The sequence below is a fragment of the Anastrepha obliqua genome, chromosome 2 (genome assembly GCF_027943255.1).
Source record: "Anastrepha obliqua isolate idAnaObli1 chromosome 2, idAnaObli1_1.0, whole genome shotgun sequence".
Lineage (NCBI taxonomy): Eukaryota > Metazoa > Arthropoda > Insecta > Diptera > Tephritidae > Anastrepha > Anastrepha obliqua.
Window position 1 is genome coordinate 112516565 of NC_072893.1, and position 8358 is coordinate 112524922.

The 8358-nt window shown below is 41.1% G+C and overlaps 1 long non-coding RNA gene across 1 annotated transcript; it reads right to left on the reverse strand.

Moving 5' to 3' along the window:
• Positions 1-4710: 4710 nt before the first annotated feature.
• LOC129238998 (uncharacterized) lies at positions 4711-5117 on the reverse strand. Its single transcript, XR_008581816.1, has 2 exons — positions 5005-5117; positions 4711-4919 (listed from the first exon to the last, which is right to left on the reverse strand). It is a non-coding gene; the product is annotated as an uncharacterized LOC129238998 (long non-coding RNA).
• Positions 5118-8358: the final 3241 nt, after the last annotated feature.

Below are 8358 nucleotides of genomic sequence, written 5' to 3' on the forward strand. Positions count from 1 at the left end.
AGCGGAGGATGATGTTGTATATGCAAATTAAAATTTACTAACAACAATGAATTGTATTCTCTCAGTGTGAACTAACCTTATTATATGATATATTTGACATAACTTTTGTACATTTGGCAATGCTGAATTATAGCTATTAGAAATAAAGAGTCATTAAGTTTATAGCAATCAAAGCGTGTATATCTCAACGGCAGCCGAATTGCGTGAGTATACACATACAGCAAACTTAACATTTATTTTCAACAAAACGGCGCTACGTGCCACACAAGCAACGAAACCATTGATCTTTTACGGGAAACGTTTCCGGACCGTGTTATCTCTCGAAGACGTGATCACAATTGGCCATCGAGATATTGTGATTTAACACCTTGTAACTTTTTTCTTTGGGGCGACGTGAAAGAGAAGGTCTATGCAACAGCCGAGGGTCAATTCAAGACCTCAAAGATGGAATTCGTGAGGCTATCGAGGACATAGGGCAGCCACTTTGCAATTCGGTTATTAAAAACTTCATGAAAAGGATATTGTCGTGGTGTCATTTGCCTGATGTTATTTTCCACCAATAAGAAAGAAAAGGTCGGAGACAGTACAAGAAGGCAATCAGGGCCGTCAAAAAAGAAAGCTGGAGGGAATTTTGTTTATCAATCGAATCCACCAGGGATTCTGCTAGGCTCAGCCGTGTTCTTTCCAAAGACCATTCAATGGCTTCTTGGGTTAAGAAACCTGATGGTATTTGGACTGCTACGGCAGAAGAATCGCTAGAACTTCTGCCAAACACGCTTTTTCCGGGATGCAGCGCTCACGAAAGCGGGAGGGGAAATATTAGGTGGAGCCAATATAATCCGCAACATCTTGCAAATGAAATAATTACCAAGGAGAAAGTTGCATGGGTAATCAAATCTTTTTCACCTTTTAAATCTCCGGGGCCAGATGGGATCATTCTAAAGATGTTACAGAAAGTCATGGACTGTATCCTACCATGGCTAGAGGAAATTTTTAAAGCGTGTTTAAACTTAGGCCATATTCCAGATAGTTGGAAACTAGTCATGGTCGTCTTCATACCAAAAGTAGGTAGGAGGGGACATGAATCAGCGAAGGACTTCAGGCCAATAAGTCTTTCGTCTTTCCTGTTAAAAACTTTTGAAAGACTTTTGGATATACACCTCAGAAGCTCTTTGGAGGGCTCTGGTATATCAACTGCACAACACGCATACCTTAAAGGTAAATCTACGGAGATAGCGCTTCACGAGGTAATCCGAACCCTCTATTGTTCGGAGAGCACAGAATCATCAAAGCTAATATGGGTAATATCAACATAACCAAGAAGGTCCACAGGGGTACTTCACAGGGGGAGTATTATTTCCACTTCTTTGGCTATGTGTGATCAGCAAAATCTTAATAAAACTTAAAACTAAAAGTGGTGGCGTACGCTGATTAGGTGGTACTAAGGGTATCAGGACTGTGTCACAACACGTGGGATCAGTGGGATCATCCAAAGGGCCTTAGGCGAGCTTAACTCTTGGGCCAAAGGATGTGGCCTAAGTTTAAACGCGCGTAAAACAGAACTTATGCTTTTTACCACCAGATACAAGGTACCAACCTTTGCCCTACCAAATATCAGCGGACAAACTCTTTCACTTTCACCCAGTGAAAAGTACTTAGGGGTAATTCTGGACTCCAAACTTAGCTGGACATTAAACGTCGAAGAATCGGTAAGGAAAGCAGAAATTGCTTTATATGCCTGTAAACGTATGCTTGGAAGAAGATGGGGTCTTCAACCTAAGCTTACATTATGGCTGTATAAGGCGGTTATACGACCTATTTTATCGTATAGTTCGGTAGTTTGGTGGAAAGCTCTAGGGAGAGAGTACAATATGAAACTGCTCGTCAAAATATAAAGATCAGCTTGTGCAATAACAACCGGTGCAATCAGATCATATCCTAGAGAGGTTCTCAATGCCTACAAACCTACAGACCTACATATAAAGAAGACGGCAACATTGAGTGCAGTTAGGTTAAATGAAGCGGATCGCTGGAAAGAAAAAGTTATGGTCACGCTAGTCTATTATTGCGACAAACTCAGTTAATCTCGGTGAGGACTGACTACATCGTCCCGACGGTAACTTTCAATAGGAATTTTGCCACTCTCTTTCCATCTAAAGAAGAATGGAATAAGGGATTCTCTCTAAACAACTTCGACACTACAGTCTATACAGATGGCAGTAAAGTGAGTTGTGTTGTTGGAGCTGGTATATATTCTCATAGACTTGGAATTGAAAAATCTGTGCGTCTCCCTAATACCAGCAGAGTCTTCCAGGTGGAAGTACTGACAATTGGGGAAGTTTGTAGGCTACTAATCGCAGATGCCTCTTTTAAGGCCAATATCGCTATTCTTTGGGATAGCCAAGCTGCAATCCAGACACAGGATCGGATGACAACAACCTCTAAACTGGTGGAACAAGGCTGGAATAGCATTACCACTTTGAGTGAAAACCATAAAGTTACCTTAATCTGGATCCCGGGACATCGGAGCATTGAAGGTAACGAAAAAGCCGATGAATTGGCAAGAGGGGGATCTGCCATGAATAACGTTATTGCAGTACCGGTATTCACAGCATTAGGTGCAGTCAAGAATACAATTTCCTAAAATACCTTAGAATCGCAGATTGTAGATGGAGAGACCAGACGAAATGCAAAATCAGCAGAAAGTTACGGCCCATCTACATACAACCTCAAGCAATCGTCGACATTGATAAACATGAAACGACGGGACGCCTGTACACTAACGACAGTCATAACTGGCTTCTGGTCTATCGGAGAACAAGCCGCCAAAATAGGAATCCCTTACAACACATACTGTCATAATTGTAAACAACCGCAGAAAAAGGAAACAATCTTCCATTTCCTCTGTGAAGGAAGGATAGAATATTAACCCTGGGCAAACCGCTGTTCGAGAGTCTCGATCAACTGTCTGGCATAGACGTCAACAGCCTAATAAGGTTCCTAAACCGCACAGACTGGATATAGTCTTGCTGTAAATAACTGTTAAACAAGTTGGTAACGCAGGTGTGGCAATGAAATGGTGCGGAAGCGCTAGTTGGATTCTTGATGAATCACCACTCTAACCAACCAACCACCGGCATACCTTCCTCTTTATAATGAAATAAACATCCGATCATTTATATTAAAAATAGCATTTTCTTTGAATATCAAAATAACACTCCGTTTGGAAAACCCTTTACTAGCCTTAACAGTGCGAGTAATGGAATTCCAAAACCTCACAGCATTAACGAAACACGGCCTGGATGAGGATAATTGGGAATATTTAGGAATAAGCGGACTTTAATTTTTCGGAGTTTAATATTTTATAAGTATGTGAATGCATAACCGATTTCTTTCTGCAAGATAATATAAAAAAAATAAAAATGCTGCATCCAAGAATCTTAGTTTTCCTCAAAGAGATACCTTGTAAGGTCATAAACACAACGTGCAGCATTGTTCAGAACACTTAAAGTGGGGCAAAATTAGTTGAACAGTTAATTTTCTTCTTGTCTCTAAAGGGGTGAACGAAGTTGACGTTCTTAATCTGCGTAAAACAGCATAAACATTACCCACAACTTTATTCATGTGGACAAAAGAACTCAACCTAGAATTCACAACAAAACCTAAATGTGTTATCTTGTCAGTAAAGGTTAGGACCCTATCACCGATAGGGTCTTATTTATAATATATTTGTCATCGATAGGCAGTTTTGTAATGTCTTCCATAAAAGGTAAACTACTTATCAGTAGATGGCTACTGATGGGCAATAACTCATTAGACTTAGCAGCATTTAGGCAAAGACAATTATCATAGGCCCACTGTGAAATTGCAGACAGATTGGTGCTAATTTTAAACCATAAATCCTCCACAAGAGCGTGGACTTTGAGCCACTGGCACGCAGAGAATACACCATTCAAAAAAATACTAAACAAAAACGGGCCAAGGACAGAACCTTGCGTCACAGCGGAGGCAATAATACTAGATATGGGGAGGCAATCTTTGAAATTACTTTTTGGCATTTTTCTGCATGGCTGCTGGTCAGAGAGCTGACAGAGCTATCGGGAAATTCAAAGAAATGCCTTAGCTTTTTTCAAAGTAGGTCATGATTTGCATGCATCTGACAATTTGCACCACCGGAGGACGAATCATGTCTCGCTTGTAGTAGAAATATGTACAGATGTTTTTCAAAACTCCCTTAATTTCGATAATATTATAACAATCCCTTTGCCTCTGGTTGTAAAAAAGTAATATTAAATGGTTTACGGAACCAGCTCGTCATTGTTTGTCTTTTATAACTCGCCGTGGACTCTACTTTATAAATAGTTGGACCTCGCGAGACACTTAACATATTGCATAACTGTCCTTCATTGTGTATTTAGGAGAGGACACAAATTTGAGAGCGCAATGTTTTTTGGTGAAGTGAATGCAATGGCAAAGCTCGGCTGATACGTAAGCTGATTTTGTTAATTCAAAGAGTTTCACTCACATATGTGTGTGTGTATTTATTTTGTTCTTGGAAGTAAAATCTATGTACGGATTAAGTACATTAATATGTACATACATACTTGCATACATTCATATATGCGCCTCAAAAATATGTTCATATAATTTAAAATTTCTTTAACAAAGAATACGTCAGACGGTGCTCGCGAATAAGAAACAGTAATGCAATTATGCTGACATGAATATTATATATTTAAAGAAAATAGTTGCATTTACAATTTGCTTTTGAAATTTGAATTATAAGTTTTTCATAAGACTTTCTAGGAAAATAAGCAATAGTGTTGACTATTGTGTATATATATAATCCAAACCAACTGGTATATCAACTGGTGGAGGATTGGCATTGGCGCTTGGCAATTCGCTGATGAGGCCAATTACTGCAATAGAAAATTATTTATAATTATAGTCTATATACAATATTTAAAAGGATTTCTTAATAATTATATAAAATTGACACTGTACCACTAATCAGCGCAAACAAGTAAAGAATTTTCTTCAACATTTTAGTTTTTAACTTTCAACACGACTGCTTACGCTACTGCTGCAGAAATTTTCGCAGTAAGGGGTTTATATATGAAACCCAGTGACCAAAAGCTCGCGACGCAATTATTTTTATGATAAAATCATGCGGCATGTTTTTAAAACGTGCATAGTTAAAATTAAAAATGTAGACACAGTTAAAAATAAGGGTACCGTTAAAATGAAAAGTAATGAAATTTGCTATGTGAAGTTTTCATTAAAATAAATTATTTCCAAGAAATATACAAAGTTAGAAAAAAATTGTTTGAAAAAAATGTTTTATGTTTTTGCAAAAATATGAAAAATTTCTCTTTATGTTCACTGAAATATATTTTCGAATATATTGTTTTTACTGCTTTTGTAAACTTAAGATATCCAGAAAAAATTTAAGAAAAAAGTCTTCCAATAAATATTAAAAATTCTTCGCATCAACATAAAAAGACAGACATTTGCATTAGCAATACTTAAGGAAAGTTTTGTGATGAACATATAATCGGTTTTCGGGATTATAACAGTTCGTTTGCCTGGGATCGAAACACCAAATGATTGGTTGGCCTAAGTGGTGATTCGTCTAGAATCCAACTAGTGCTTCCGCACCATTTCATTGCCACACCTGAGTTACCAACTTGTTTAACAGTTACATATTTGCAGCATGGCTATATCCAGTCTGTGCGGTTCAGGAATCTTATCAGGTTGTTGACATCTAAGCCAGACAGTTGGTCGAGACTCTCCTGTCCTTCCATAGGGCAGGACATTCATAGAGGAAATAGAAGAGTGTTTCCTTTTTCTCCGGTTGTTTGCAACTGTGACAGTATTTGTTGTGACGGATGCTCATTTTGGTTATGACTGCCATTAGGCTCCAGGCGTCCCGTCGTTTCATGTTTATCAATGTTGACGATTGCTTAAGGTTGTAGGTGGGCCATAACGTTCTGCTAATTTTGGAATGGAAAGAGAATGGCAAAATATCTATTGAATGTTATCGTCGGAACGATGTAGTCAGTCCTCTTCGAAGTATGGTGTACTGGGTTTGTCGCAGTAATAGACTGGCATGGCCATGAGTTTTTCCTTCCAGCAACCCGCTTCATTTAATCTAAATGTACACATGGTTGCTATATTTTTGATATGTAGATCTACCGGAATAACGTGTGTCAGTGCGTTCAGAGCTTCCCTAGGACATGGTCTGATTCCATTGATTGTTATTGCACAGACTGATCTTTGTAGGAAGATGGTTCCATGTGTAGAAGTCCACACGAGTGGGGAAAGTTACTGACCGCCATTCACTTGGGTGTGGCCAGGACGATTCTTCTGCATATGGTCCAAGCCGCTCACAACGTCCGGGATTAGCCCAAGTACCCTCTGGGTAGCTTCCGAACACCCGTTTGGGAGTGAGCTAACCCGACAAGGCAAAGTATTCCAGGATAGCTGGCTGTGCGCTGGGTTTGGGACCCGCCACTTAATGAAAATATATACAAAGGCTCGGATGAGAACGAAATAAGGAATACGATTTAAGGGAATGTCCGGTCTCTTAATGGGGAAAGTGCCTCTGCCCGGCTGGTCGATATTCTCGTGAGAGTAAAGGCTGACATTACTGCCATTCAAGAAATGCGATGGACGGGCCAAGGCAAGAAAAACATAGGACCTTGCGACGTCTACTACAGCTGCCATGTAAAGAAGCGCAAATTCGGTGTCGGATTTGTTGTGAGAGAGAGACTTCGTCGCCAAGTACTGTCGTTCTCTCCGGTGGACAAGCGTCTCGTAATAATCCGAATCAAAGCATCTCGCTAATTTGCGCCCACGCCCCGACGGAAGAGAAGGTCGATGCGACTAAAGATACCTTCTATGAGCGCTTGGAACGTTCCTATGAGCACTGCCCCCGCCACGACATAAAAATCGTGCTTGGCGACTTCAATGCCAGGGTGGGCAAGGAGAGAATTTTTGGTCCCAACAGTCGGAAAATTCAGCCTGTACAACGAAACATCCGATAACGGGCAGAGGCTGATCGACTTCACCGGGTCCTGAAACATGATAGTCTGCAGCACCAGATTCCAGCTTAAAAAGATACACCAAGCTACCTGGCTGTCTCCTGATCGAAAAACGCGAAACCAAATCGATCATGTTCTGATAGATTCAAGACACGCCTCTAGTGTATTAGATGTACGTACGATCGGAGGACTCAACATCGACTCGGATCATTACCTTGTTGCAGCCAAACTGCGCACACGCCTCTGTGCAGCAAAAAACGTACATCTACCTACACAAAGAATGTTCGAGAACGAAAAGCTGCAATTACAACAGACAGCCAGAGGATTCGCCATACAACTCTCATTCCGGCTCTCAGAGAGTACTGCCCAAAAAACCGGCATGCACGAGCAATGGAGCAACATTTCTCGTTCCCTACGTACCGCCGCTGAAGAAGGAATTGGATTCCGGCGAGCCCGGAAAAACAGTTGGTACGACGAGGAATGTCATGCTGCCGCAGAAAGAAAATATGCCGCCTATAGATCGGCCACACTGCGATCGGGCGCAACGCGAGGCATGTGTTATCGCTACAGAGACCTAAAAATGGAAGAGAGACATATTTTCCGAAAGAAGAAACGAGAGGCCGAAATACGTGAATGCGAGGAGCTTGAGATGCTGGCCAACAGGAACAACGCCCGAAAATTCTACCAGAAAGTTCGGCGGCTTTCAGAAGGTTTAAAGACCGGGGGGTTTTTCTGTAAGAACAAAGACGGCGATCTGGTGACTGACATCCAAAGCAATCTTAAATTACGGAGGGAAATCTTCTCGAACCCGTTAAACAGTGAAAGCTGCGCATGTCATAGAAAATGTGACGATCCCGATACCCCAATCGTTGACGACGGAATTGTCGTTCCGTTACCCGACCATGACGAGGTGAGAATAGCAATATCACGTCTAAAGAACAACAAAGCCGCGGGCGCCAACGGACTGCCGGCTGAGCTATACAAACATGGCTGCGAGGAGCTGGTAAGGTGCATGCATCAGCTTCTATGCCAAATACGGTCGGATGAAAGCATGTCTGCCGATTGGAATTTAAGTGTGCTCTTCCCAATCCATAAGAGGGGCGATCCTGCAATCTGTGCCAATTACAGCGGGATTAGTCTTCTAAATATCGCCTATAAGGTTCTAGTGAGCGTATTGTGTGAAAGGCTGAAGCCCACCGTCAACCAACTGATTGGACCCTATCAGTGTGGCTTTAGACCTGGAAAGTCTATCATCAACCAAATATTCACAATACGCCAAATCTTGGAAAAACCCCATGAAAGGAGAATCGACAAA